The following is a 12540-nucleotide window of genomic DNA, read 5'->3' as shown; positions in this document are numbered from 1 at the left end:
TTCCTTTATGAAACCTCATGCCACGGCTGTAGGAAGCTTTTTATTCTTGGTCTTTTTGTATTTACACTTCTGTCCCGCTTCAGAAGGGACAGATATCTTGAAAACTCTAACAGGCCATAGATACAGACTACTATACCCACAAAACTTTCAGTCACCATAGATAAAGAATACAAGCTATCCCATTACTAATTCAACTTTTAAACAATATTTATTCAGAAACCAGTGTTACAGAAGATATTACCAAAAAAAAAAAAAAAAAAAAAAAAACCTGAAATCCCAGGAGGTTAACTATACCCATGAAAAAAGCAGGAAATAAATAATCTCACACCAGGAAAACAAAAGATGGGAAACACACACACACACACACACACACACACCCTACCACCACCACCACCACTACTGACAAAAAAATAGCAGGAATTAGCAATCATTGTTCATTACTATCTATAAATATCAATGGACTAAATTTCCCATTAAAAAGACACAGGTTAACAGAATGGACGTGAAAACATTCTTCTGCTGCATACCTCAGATAGACGTTACCTCAGGGTAAAGGATTGGACAAAGATATTCTTTGCAAATGGATCTAAGAAGCAAGCTGGTGAAGCTATTCTAACAAAATAGACTTAAAACCAAAATTATTCAACAGAGATAAGGAAGGATGTCTCATAGTCACCAAAGGAAAAATCCACCATGTTGGCATTTCAAGCCTTACCATCTATGCTCCAAATGCAAAGGCACACACATTTACAAAGGCACACACATTTACAAAGGCACACACATTTGCAAAGGCACACACATTTATAAAAGAAACATGACTAAAGCTTAAACCACACAATGAACCTCATGTGTTAATAGTGTGAGACTTCAACACTCCAGTCTCACCAATGGACAGTTCTAAACTATACAGAGAAATAATGGAGCTAAATGATGTTATGAACCAAATGAACCTAACAAAAAATCACAGAACATTTCACCCAAACACAAATGAACATATCTGTCGGGCCTTGGACGAGGTAACTCCATTTAACCTGAGACCTTCAGTCAAGTAGCACACAGGTAGAGGGCGTGATTAGCAAGTCTCCACCTCCAGAGATTAAAATATTAATGAGTTATCTAAAGGCCAGGAGGCTTAGCTAATTAAGTTGTTCCTGCCCCCTTTCCTTCTCCCTATAAAAAGCCAGGCCCCCTGACTTTTGGGGGGAGCGTGCACCATCTACACCCACTCACCATGCCATGAAAAATAAAAGCTTTGGAAAACCAGACTCCACATGTCTCCTGGGCCTTCCTACACCTGCAGCCAGATTCCCAGCCTTTGAAACTCTGAACCTTGCCGATGAAGCTGCTGGTCCACCTGCAATGGCTGTGTGAATGTGGGCCCCTCCTCCAGCGGTGTGGAAAGCCTGCCTGGGACCCTGCTGCTGGACTGCTGTGCGACTTTGTCCCCGTCGCCAGACTCTCCCCACCTCGAGTTTTTTTTTTCCCACACATAAAGTGCTTCTTCTCAGCACTTGATGGAACCTTCTCCAAAAGTGTCCACATATTAAGTCACAAAGAAAGTCTCAACAGATACAAGAAAAATGAAGTAACACCCTTTGTCCTATCAGACCACCATAGATTAGAGCTGGGTTTTAACAACAACAGAAACAACAGAAAGCCTAAAAGCTCAAGAAAACTGAACAACTCTCTACAAAATGAATACTGGGTCAAGGCAAAAATAAATTAGTTTCTCGAACTCAATGAAAATGAATGCACAACATATGCAGACTTCTGCGAGTCAGAGAAAATGGTGCTAAGAGGAAAGTTCGTATCACTAAGTGCCTTCATAAAGACACTGGGGCGATCTCATATTAGTGACTTGATAGCACACCTGAAAGTTCTTGAACATCTCCTGTAGCCAGGCAAGACTTCTAATGGAGAGATTGGGACGCTATCCCAGCCACAAAACCTTTGACATAAATTTGTTTTGCCTTCATGATATGCTGGGGAAAAGATGGAGCAGAAATGGAGGGAGTGGCCAACCCATGCCTGGACCAGCTTGAGACCCAGACCGTGAGAGGGAGTCTACCCATGAGACTTCTAATAATACTCTGCTATACTTGCAGACAGGGGTCTAGAATTACCATCATCAGAGATGCCTCAGCCAGCAACTGATGGAAACAGTTGCAGAGACCCTCAGTCAAACATTAGGCAGACCTTGGGGGATCCTGTGGAAGAGTGAGGAATGATTGTATGGTCCAGGGAGGTGAAGGCCACCAGAAGAAAACTCAAAGAATCAACTATTCAAGTCTTAGAGGGGTTCACAGAGACTGTACAGATAATCATGGAGCATGCACAGGCATGGCCTAACACTTCTCCATACAAGTTATGGTTGTATAGCTTGGTGTTCTTGTGGAACTTCTATCCCTGTGTAAGAGGGCTGTCTCTGACTCCTTTTCCTGATATTTGAACCCTTTTCCTCATACTGGGTTGCCTTGCCCAGCCGTAGTATAAGAAGAAGTGGTTAGTCTTATTGCAACTTGAAAGTCATGGTAGGCCTGAGCTTTTCTGAAGGAAACTGAAGGAAGAGTGGATCTGGGGGAGAGGGGAAGTGGGAGAAGGGTCCTGGGAAAAGAGGAGGGAGAGCAAACTGCAGTCAGAATGTGATGAATGAAAGAAGAATACATAAAGGTAAATAAAATATAAAAATAAATATCACTACACACCAGAATTAGCCACATCCGAAGTCTACATCTCATTGAACACCTATAGAGTTACAACAGACATTCTTAAGCTACTGAGCTTCATAGTAACTTTCATGTTTTCTTTAGAAGACATATTTATGAAATTATCCACTCTTGAAACAAAATTATCACGGCAGAGACAATGTAGAAAGCAAGTGGCTTCACATCATTTTTCATAGCCAAAGTCCATTACCTTCATTCAGTTTGGGGTCATATATATTATAGATATCTACACACTATATATATGTATATACACACACACACATATACATATATATTATAAATACAATTTAAGAGCTTGTTTATTTCTGCTCACAAGTATAACTATTTAAGTATGACTTCTTGGAACTAGATAACCTTTCGGGAGCTGACATCCTTGAGAAGACGGATTAGATGTTTCTCTGCAACCATTGATTGCCTGTAGCTCCTCATCTAGGGATGGATCCTTCTGAAATTTCTGCTGAGATTTGAATAACCTTGACTATACTAGAACAATGTAACACTGAGCAGAGTTCCTTAGAGTATGGTATGTCAGTATTTTTTCCAGCAACTATATTTACTTTCCAATTCTGATGATGTCTGTGTACATTGTGTAGACCTAACACAGTTTGATTGCTTTTTGGTGTATTTCCACCTTTCCATTTCTTAGCATCACTCTTTCACTAAATACCCCCTTCTTAAAAACTAAGGATAGATAATAGGCAATACATAGGCATGAGGTTTAAGCTGGGAGGGTGGCTCAGTTGGTATTCTGTTTGATGCACAAACATGAAGACCTGAGTAATATCCCGAAATCCCACGTAAAGAATGTCCAAGGTGGCGGCATGTACCCGAAATCCTAGTGCTGCTGAGACAAACAGTTGAGTCCCTGGGGTCACTAGTCAGCCAGTCTAGCCTGATCTGTGTGCCCCAGGCCAATGGGATATTGTCTCAAAAATAAACTGAGCAGAATTTGAGTAAGATCATGCCCCTGCCTCAGTCTCTGACATGACATTCACTGCAAATTCAGAGTAGTTGGGGTTTGTTGTTTTCTTTTATTTTGAATTTGTCCCTCTGGATTAAACCACCTGGAGGTGTTTCTGCTCCATCCCATTCTGCCTGTTCTTAATGAATTGCTTCATACAGCTACTATCCCGTATTTGGTTTTCTTATGTAATGTGTTAGCTTCCTGGGGCTTATTTAACAACTTACAAAAAGCACACTGGCTTAAAGTAGCAGAAATGAATTCTCTCACTGCCCTGGAAGGCAGAGACCTGAGATCCAGGAGTCAGCATGGTCATGCTCCCTTAAGGCTTTGGAGAAATACTTGCTTGCCTCTGCCTCTGTTCTAGTGGTGGCAAATAATCCTTGGCATGCCTCAGTTTATAGCCGATAACTCATAGCTTCGTTGTTTTAAGATACGTGTTTGCTGTTTTTCTCGCTCTTAAAAGGACATGGCTATGATAGGTTTGTCTCTCACCCTGGTTCTTGATGACCTCTTCATATATCATAATCATTATTTCAAGGTCCTATTTTCATATAAAGAAGCATTCTGATACTCTAGGGAGCACGTCAGTATATGTTTAAGGGTACGAAACTATGAAAGGAGCTGGAAATACTATCTACTGTGTGTGTATTAGGAAGAAGGGATATTATTAATATTATATATTCCTAGATTTGAGAAATGTGTGGTAAAAACAACCACTTGAAGTTTATCAAAGAGATAACGGAACAAAACCAACAAACTTGAAATTAAAAAAAATCACACAGCAAAATTAATCATACTCAAGTCTATAAACGTTCTAATAGAAAACTGAAAAGACTTCTGGCATAAACTTAGTTCTTCTCTATACAAGTAGAATAGCCATCGTGATAAATAATTCCTTAATTTAGTTAAAGAAGGCTGTTGTCAGTGAATTCGTTTCACCTGGTACCTTAGGGGCTGCAGAGATGGCTCAGCATTTAAGGACACTTAAACTCTTGCAGAGGATCAGGATTCAATCAGTTGCCAGCACACACAGGTGGCTCACAACACCACAAGTGGGAACTCCAGGTGGGGAGGATTGTCTGGCCTTGGTGTGCACCTGCATTTAACATGTAACTTAAATCATCTGTCGATAATGTATGTATGAGATTCATGTTAGGAGAAGATTGTATAAGGTCCAATTTATAATAACAATTTTGTGACTTTTGTTAATATCTTACGAATTGAAAGCAGAACAAAATTCAGGTGGTCTCCTGTTTTGATATAATCTATTTAAACTAACCCTGTCTGGGACACTTTATTGTGTGAACATATATTACATTGTACAAAACTGTATCTGAAGGGTGAAGACAAAACTATTATATCATAGACAGAAGTAACAGCTGGCCCTGAAGACTGAACGGTACACAAGCAATTACTCAAAAAACCATCAGGACACTCTAGCAGGAAACATCTAGCAGCAAACTCAAAGGGCACAGGAGACGATTGTGTTTACATGGGGTTTCCCTCAGGAGTGTGGGAACATGGGAAAAACAAAGAACCGAAACTTTACTTTCTCCTGAGTTTGCTGTAGCTGGAGAGGCAAGGGTACCAGAATGACAAACAAACTGGTGTATCCTTTCACTGCCTTTAAGCTGTGTTTCATTTGAAGCTGGAAGACAGGATGCAGAGGATGAAAGTAGGAATCCACAGAACCTGCCTTCTGTCCTCTCTGCTGCTGGTAGGTGAAGCACAAGGCTTGCACAGCAGGCATCCTCTTTTCTGCCTGCAGGATTCTTTATACACTTGTGCTGCCCCAGCCCTGAAGGTGAGTGCAGAGGGTTGATCATGGCAGTGTGGGAAGAAAGAAGACCAGGGTCTCACTGAATGAGACCAGAGACACGTGGAGCACAGAGGCCTTGGATAGAGTTAGAAAAACAAACTGAAACTCCTAATGGAGATGGCAAGAGACATTGCTTGGGGGGCGGAAGTGGTAAGTGTCTAGGAGGAAGTGGGAAGTTTGGAGGCGGAGTCTGTTGTGGGACAGGCCAGATACTCTGAACAACAGCAAGTTTCTTTTTGAGTCAGAGCTATTTGGGTCTTGCTTTTTCTTGGCAGCTCTAGTCAGCTCATGTGTCAGTGCAGGCTGAGGATCTAGAGGAAAGCAGGGCATTATAACAGGCTTGCTTCCTAGTCTACCCTACAGGTATCTAACCCTCCCCAAACTGCAGATCTACAACCTCTTCTTCTTTTCCTGCTGACTCAGCCCTAAACTTCTCTAGCTATCATTCAGTGGGACACACACACACACACACACACACACACACCCTGCTATACTTGTTGCCTTTTAAATTCTTTTCAATTGTTATGACTGACTGACTGAGTGGGAGGATCATTTTCTGTGACCCATCCTGGCATTAAATCTGCACCAATCCCCTCTTCTGCTTCTTCATAGATTTCATACCTCAACATTTGGTGAAAGTGAGTAAGAGTCCTTGTGTGATAAATCATCTTACTGACATGGTTGCTATCTGCAGGGTCTCACCAACATAAGACAGTCACAGATGACACAGAATTAAAGATGGAGACCTGGTGGACATCTTGAATAGAGACTTGTCTTCCTGTCCTTTTGTGCTTCAGAAGGATTCTTGGAGTGACAGGAACATGGTCTGCTTCCCCTTTGGAACTCACCTGCATGTTTCTCTCACAGATACACTCTCTCTTATTACATCTTCACTTTGAGGCTCATACACCCCTGGACATCCCTGGTGTGAAGGACAGTGCTCAATGGATGGAATGGCCTTCCTTCGGTTTGATAATGGAAACAAGGCCATACCTTTGGGTAACCTGGGAAACATGGCGAATGCCACTTAAGTGTGGACGTGTTTGACACAATGGCTGGAACACTTGGGGCAGGAGTTCAGAAAGAAGTTGGCTAACATCAACCTGGACACCTCCAGGAGCAGTGGTAAGTGTGGGATAGAGTACAGAGGCAGAGACATTGGCAAGGGAGGAAGGAGAGAGCATTTGGGAATGTGATGGTGAATGCGTTGGTGTGAAGAAGCTGAGCAGTTGTGGTACCTTGCAGGCACAGGTTACACAATGGGTAACTATTGTAGAGCAAGATGTGTGGCAACAGTACTGACACATAAGCTTGTGGAGAAAGACTTTACCTTTGAGGAGGTGATAAATGATCACCAGTGAAGTGAAGAAGTAAAATGATGGTTTTGTCCGTGACTTGCAGGCTACCCCACTTTACAGGCCACCATGCTTTCTCAACACAGCCAAGGACAAATCATTGGTGCCTCCTGGCTATTCATTATCAGTGCAAATTATTTGTCATCTTCAACACAACAACTATGTCCTGGAAACTGATTAACCTTGTACCAGGGGATATTGTGAATGAATGGAAGAATGATGAGGGCCTAATAAAAGATCTGAAGATCTCCGTAGCAAAATACAGTCATTGGCTCTATGAATTCAAGTAGCACAAAGAAAGGCCTAGTAGCTATTACCTAGATTATCAGAAGCCACTTCATCTAATTTGACAGATTGATTGAGTGATTTCTGGGTAGTGTTCCTGTCTGGAGAGCCAGTGATGACCACTAGGAATCCTCATTTCCTCTCACACCTCAGTGTTTCCTTGTTCCCTATTAACTAGTGGTCCAGGCTCTATATGTCCTGCTACTGAGCCTCACGTCTGTGCGCATCACTGTAAACTTCCAGTGATCTCATGCTCAGGCATAGCTGCCCTTCCACCAGCTCCATCTTCCCTTTGATGGTCTTTATTATCTTTCTCTGGCACAATTGAACACCACCAATTTTCCCAACACCCAGAAAGTTATATCCACTGGACATACATCAAATTGTTTGATGGACATTAACTTTTCTTTGTAATGAAATGAGTTCTGTAAAGACATCATGTATATCACTCCCAATCCTCACTCTACTGAAGACTCTGTAAAATATTTTTTATACAAAAGTCCCTTTGGCTGCCTGCAGAGAGAAGGTGCTGATGGACGTGTGTTTTTAACTTAATCCAGAATTTTCCCAATTTTCTCTTTTAATGATCGATATCAAGGGCCCCAGCTTCCATCACCCACCCAGTTTCCACAACCAGCCATTTTCAGTATGAGAAAATATTTATCCATGTGGGATTCATCTTCATAGTCTTTATTATTTGCATTTGCATATACATGAAGAGTAAATTTTGTACCCAAGGAGCTAAGGAGCAGATTGGGGTTTCATCTGTCCTTGGAAGGTTGTTCTGCAGGGGACTTGCAGTAGGTGTCCCACTGGGTCCTAGGGATGGGGATTCCGGTCCTCATGCTTGCATAGCTAGTGCCTTTACCTATCTTTTCAGCAACCAAACTGACCTATTGAGAGTCTGACTTCCAGTTCAGTAAACTTTCTTCTGCTCAGACCATGAGAACTGACTGAAACAGGCTTGTGAGCACCTCACTTGCATGCACTCCTAACATGACCCATGCAGGGACACTTACCCTATTCATTCCCAGAACAATGCAAAGCTATTTTCACACAGTCAATTAGGACTGCCCATTTACTCTCTCTGCCTTCCTACCCTCCATGCTGCATGCAATAATGGCTGTTGACCCTAGAAATGGGTCTGTCTGAGAAGTGGTTTGGAGGCCTGGAACTCTAAATCACCCACATTAGTCAGGTTCATGATATATCAGGTTATAAGCTAAGCAATGACTTTGAGACTTCTCTGCTGGGGTAAAGAGCTAATTACTTTCAGACTGGAAGTCTGGAGACCTTTGGATCTCACTGCAAGACCTCCCCAGACAGAAATCTTCAGCAGCCCATGGACTGCTCCATCTACTGCCACAAACCACGGAAAAAAGAGAGGCCAAAGGAGACACAGGAGAGTTCCCCAACCAGGTCACCAAAATATTGTCCCAGGAGGGTGAGCCACAGATGTGGGGGATAAAAGCATATACCAAACATCTATGTTACCCCATCCAAGAGTCAGGATACACCTCCCAAGATGGGGAAGAAAGGATGTAAATCAGGAAGTGTGGAAAGATGTGAACTGATGTTCTTTAAGCCTGACTTCACTGTTGCTCTGTTGAACTCTGAGCAGCTCTGAGATCTTCCATGATCCCTGCACAAGAGCAGGCCTGTCAGTTATCTCTTCATGGATCCAGAGGATATTATTATGAGATTCTACAATCCCTGATAATCTATCTGCATTAGTTAATTAGTTAATTATGTAATGGCCCAGGACCTGGAGAGACACTGTGCTCACTGATGTTGTCACTAGTATAGAGCCCATGTTTCTGCAAATAACTACTCACTCACGCTTCTATAAATAACCCCAAATGCCACTGGGTCAAAGGAATTTAAAAAGCATCCATGAAAGTAGAGGGCAAGTCCTTGGTAAGAGCAGAGATGTGGAAGGACTGGGCAGGGGGCATGAGGTGATTGAAGGGTTTGTGTGACCAAAGTATCTTATGCACACATACATGAAAATGTCACAGTGAAACCAACTATGCTGTATAACCACTGTGCTCATGCATTGTTAAAAGGCTGACTAATTTTTACTTTCAATGTGTATGAGTGTTTTGACTCTGGATATGTGTGTACATGCCATGTGTACCTGATGCTTGCAGATTCCATGGAAGGAGGTACAGAGGGTTGGGAGTACAGAAAACTGAACCCAGTTCCTCCCCAAGAACAGAGAGTGCTCCTAACTGCTAAGCCTTTTTCTAGTCCTCTAATAAATTTCTGAAAAAAAAAAAACCAACATAGCCTGAATATTATTAAACACAGGGTAAGTCCTACAGAAAACTTCACAATAATGTTCAATGTTTCAGAATAAACACATTTTAAAATAACTGTGGAGTGTAATGGCCAGTTATGACATCATTTGTAGCAATGTACCAATGGAGGCTTGGTGACAAGTGCTCACACGTACTTCTCACAAATATTCCAGGTAATTCAGCAATACCTAAGGCATCTGGTAAATATGTTATGTGCTGGTAGTTTTATGTTCACTTGACATAAGCTAATGTTGTATGTGAGGGGGGGGGAACCTCAGTTTTAAAATGCTTCCATAAGATCAGGCTGGAGGCAAGCCTGTAGGGCATTTTATTAACTAGTGATCAATGGGGCCAGGTGGACTCCATTATGGTCATTCTTTTCTATAAGGGAAGCCATGAAGGGAAATCTAGTAAGCATCGCCCACCCATGGCCTCTGCATCAGCTCCTGCCTCCATGTTCCTGCCGTCTTTGAGTGCTGTCCTGACTTCTTTCAAAGGACAAATAATGATTTGCAAATATAAGCCAAACAACCCCTTTCCTTCCCAAATCCCTTTGGTCATGACATTTCATGACAGCAACAATAACCCTAACTAAGACAAGTTGGTACCAAGATAGCATGTGGTGTTGCTGCAGGGGACCTGGACATGGGTTTGGGGAGGTTTGTAGAAGGGCTTTGGACCTGTGGGCTAGAAAATCCATTGAGTGCTGAGAGGTAACTGGTCCATTCTTCAGGACCTGGATGATAGGAATGTTGAGAGCAGTGTAGACAATGCAGGTCTGGCTTGTGAGGTTTAGGGAAGCAGATGCTACCAAGTCATCTGAATTAAGGACCAATGGTTCTGGCTAGTTGGGGCTGAAAGAATCAGAGTATCAGCTGTAATTAACAAGACTCCAGAAATAATTAGTGAAACGTTTACTTTGCTGGCATACTGGATGCTGTTCGGCTGGAGCTGAGAAATTAGCAGGAAGAAAGGGGCACCTTTGAGGTAAGATCATTTGGAAAGCGTTTTCTGACACTCAGTATACAGAAGCTGTTCCAGACATTGCCAAATCTGTTCACCATCAAACTAGAAGGGTGTAAGAGCCAGTCTTGTGGTGCTAGTTTTGAGGGTGTGAAGGGGTCATGGAGAGCAGTGGAGGTTGGACACTGTGTTGCAGTGTTGGAGTCCATGAAGAGAGCCCTGGGCAGGCTCCTGGTGAACATGTGCTTGGAGCAGAAGACTCCAGCATTCTGGAGATGCCAGTGCTATGGGATGACTACCTAGAGTGTCAGCATTAGTGGACGGAGCCAACCAGAACCTAGAAGCAAGCTATCTCTACTGCAGGAGTCAAGCTGGTGACGTAACTCAAGTGCTGATGGGGAGCTAGGCATAGGGCAACCTTGGACCCTGTGTTCGGGTTTATTATATTCATGGTTCTCACTAGAGACTATGGGCCCTCTTCTCAAGACTTTCTGGTGAAGTCAGATTCCTAAAGACATGATGAAGAGCTAAGTGTAAGAAAAGGGAAGGACTGGAAAATCCCAGCTGAGCACCCTGAGACACAAAAGGGGGATGTTATCCTCCAAGAACAGCAGATTTGTAAGCTGTCATAGTAAGGTTCTGTTGCTGTGTAGAGACTACAAAACCATGGCAACCTTACAAAGGAAAGGAATTGGGCCTAGCTTATAATGTAAGAGGTTTAGTCCATTGTAAGTATAGCAGGGACTATATGGCAGCATGCAGCAGACATGGTGTTGGAGAAGTAGCTGTGAGTTCTACATCAGAATCCATGGGCACAGAAAGAGACACTGACCTGAGCCCACACTCAGTGACACACTTCCTCAACTAGATCGCGCCTACTCCAACAAGGACACACCTCCTCATCTTCTAAGTAGTGCTACTTCCTGACAGTTTGGTTTTCAATACATGGGCCTCTTAGTGCCATTCTTTAAGCAGGACCTGAGACCACCACTTCTGCTTCCATCCTGAGTTCTGCACCTCCTCTCCACACAGACTAATGGCCAGATCCCTGGTTGGTTTTCTAATGCCCATTCTTCCCTTCATTCACAGAGCATCTTTTAAAAAGGCCAGCATCCACACACCGGATGTCAGAGCTGTGCAGACAACACCTCTCATACTCTTCCACTCTGTCTGCTGAGAGTAAAACTAAGACGTGTGATCAAACAAACCAATTGTTTCTTTTGATAAATAGGGTTGTATCAGAGTTTTGACCAAGTGATATGCATCAGTGCATGCACGCACGCACGTGCGTGCGCGCACGCACGCGCGCGCGCACACACACACACACACACACACACACACACACACCACACCACATACCAGAAATAGAACTTTTGACAGCCCAAAGTACCAACTGCACAAACATCCAGCTTGGGGATCCACTGAGTTTTCTTTGGGGTTGCTCACAGGAGTTAGAGGTTACTTACAGGAGCTGGAGTGACTTACCAACAGCTATGTCACTGCAGAGCCCACCTCAACATGTGACTCCGGAAACAGCACAGCAGAAACCGCAGGGACAGGTTTGGAATTTTCTCTGAAGCTGGGTTGGCCAGAGCCTGCTCAGTCTGTAGCCTTGGAGGGTCATCTCAAGCTTCTAAGTTCCCCTTTCTTAGACCCAGGAAGTTTACTCATTTCCTGAGTGTGAGGATCCTCCTCCCCTATCCTCTGAAGGGAGGGCTGCAGTCAGAGGTAAGCAGTTAAAAGCAGCAAATGACATTTCCATGAAGGCAGAGGGCTTTGTCCCACAGAGAAGGCAATGCTTGAAGCAAGGCTAAAGAGACAACTGTGCAGAGGACCCAGGTCAGCTGATTTCCAGCCCCTACCTTGTCTGTAATACACTGAGATCTTACTTCAGGGCTCTCGAAGTGGCAGCAGGCAAAAGTTTTGCTAATGCTTTAAGATGTCTTCTGTTTCTTTAGGAAGGTGTTCCTCAGCAAAAACCACTTCAGAGCTTAACACTTCTGTCTGCAACTAATGAAAAGGTCAGGAAGTAGGGCAGGGCTGTGTTTATAAAGTATCAATTTCAATCATCTCTCATATCACTCAGAAGTCATGTGGGGTTCTCCAGAGTAACCTGGGAGCTCCAGAC

General features: G+C 43.2%; 1 long non-coding RNA gene across 1 annotated transcript in view; it reads right to left on the bottom strand.

The window, feature by feature from the left end:
* Positions 1–12368, bottom strand: part of LOC143440132 (uncharacterized) — a 77270-nt gene extending 64902 nt beyond the window's left edge. The window contains exon 1 of the long non-coding RNA XR_013108002.1: positions 11898–12368. This is a non-coding gene — a long non-coding RNA (uncharacterized LOC143440132). The remainder of the gene's footprint in view (positions 1–11897) is intronic.
* Between the last annotated feature and the right edge of the window lie 172 nt (positions 12369–12540).

Source organism: Arvicanthis niloticus, chromosome 28, assembly GCF_011762505.2.
Source record: "Arvicanthis niloticus isolate mArvNil1 chromosome 28, mArvNil1.pat.X, whole genome shotgun sequence".
NCBI classification, from domain to species: Eukaryota; Metazoa; Chordata; class Mammalia; order Rodentia; family Muridae; genus Arvicanthis; species Arvicanthis niloticus.
Note: the sequence above shows the minus strand (reverse complement) of the source record. Positions and strands in the feature narration are given on the sequence as shown.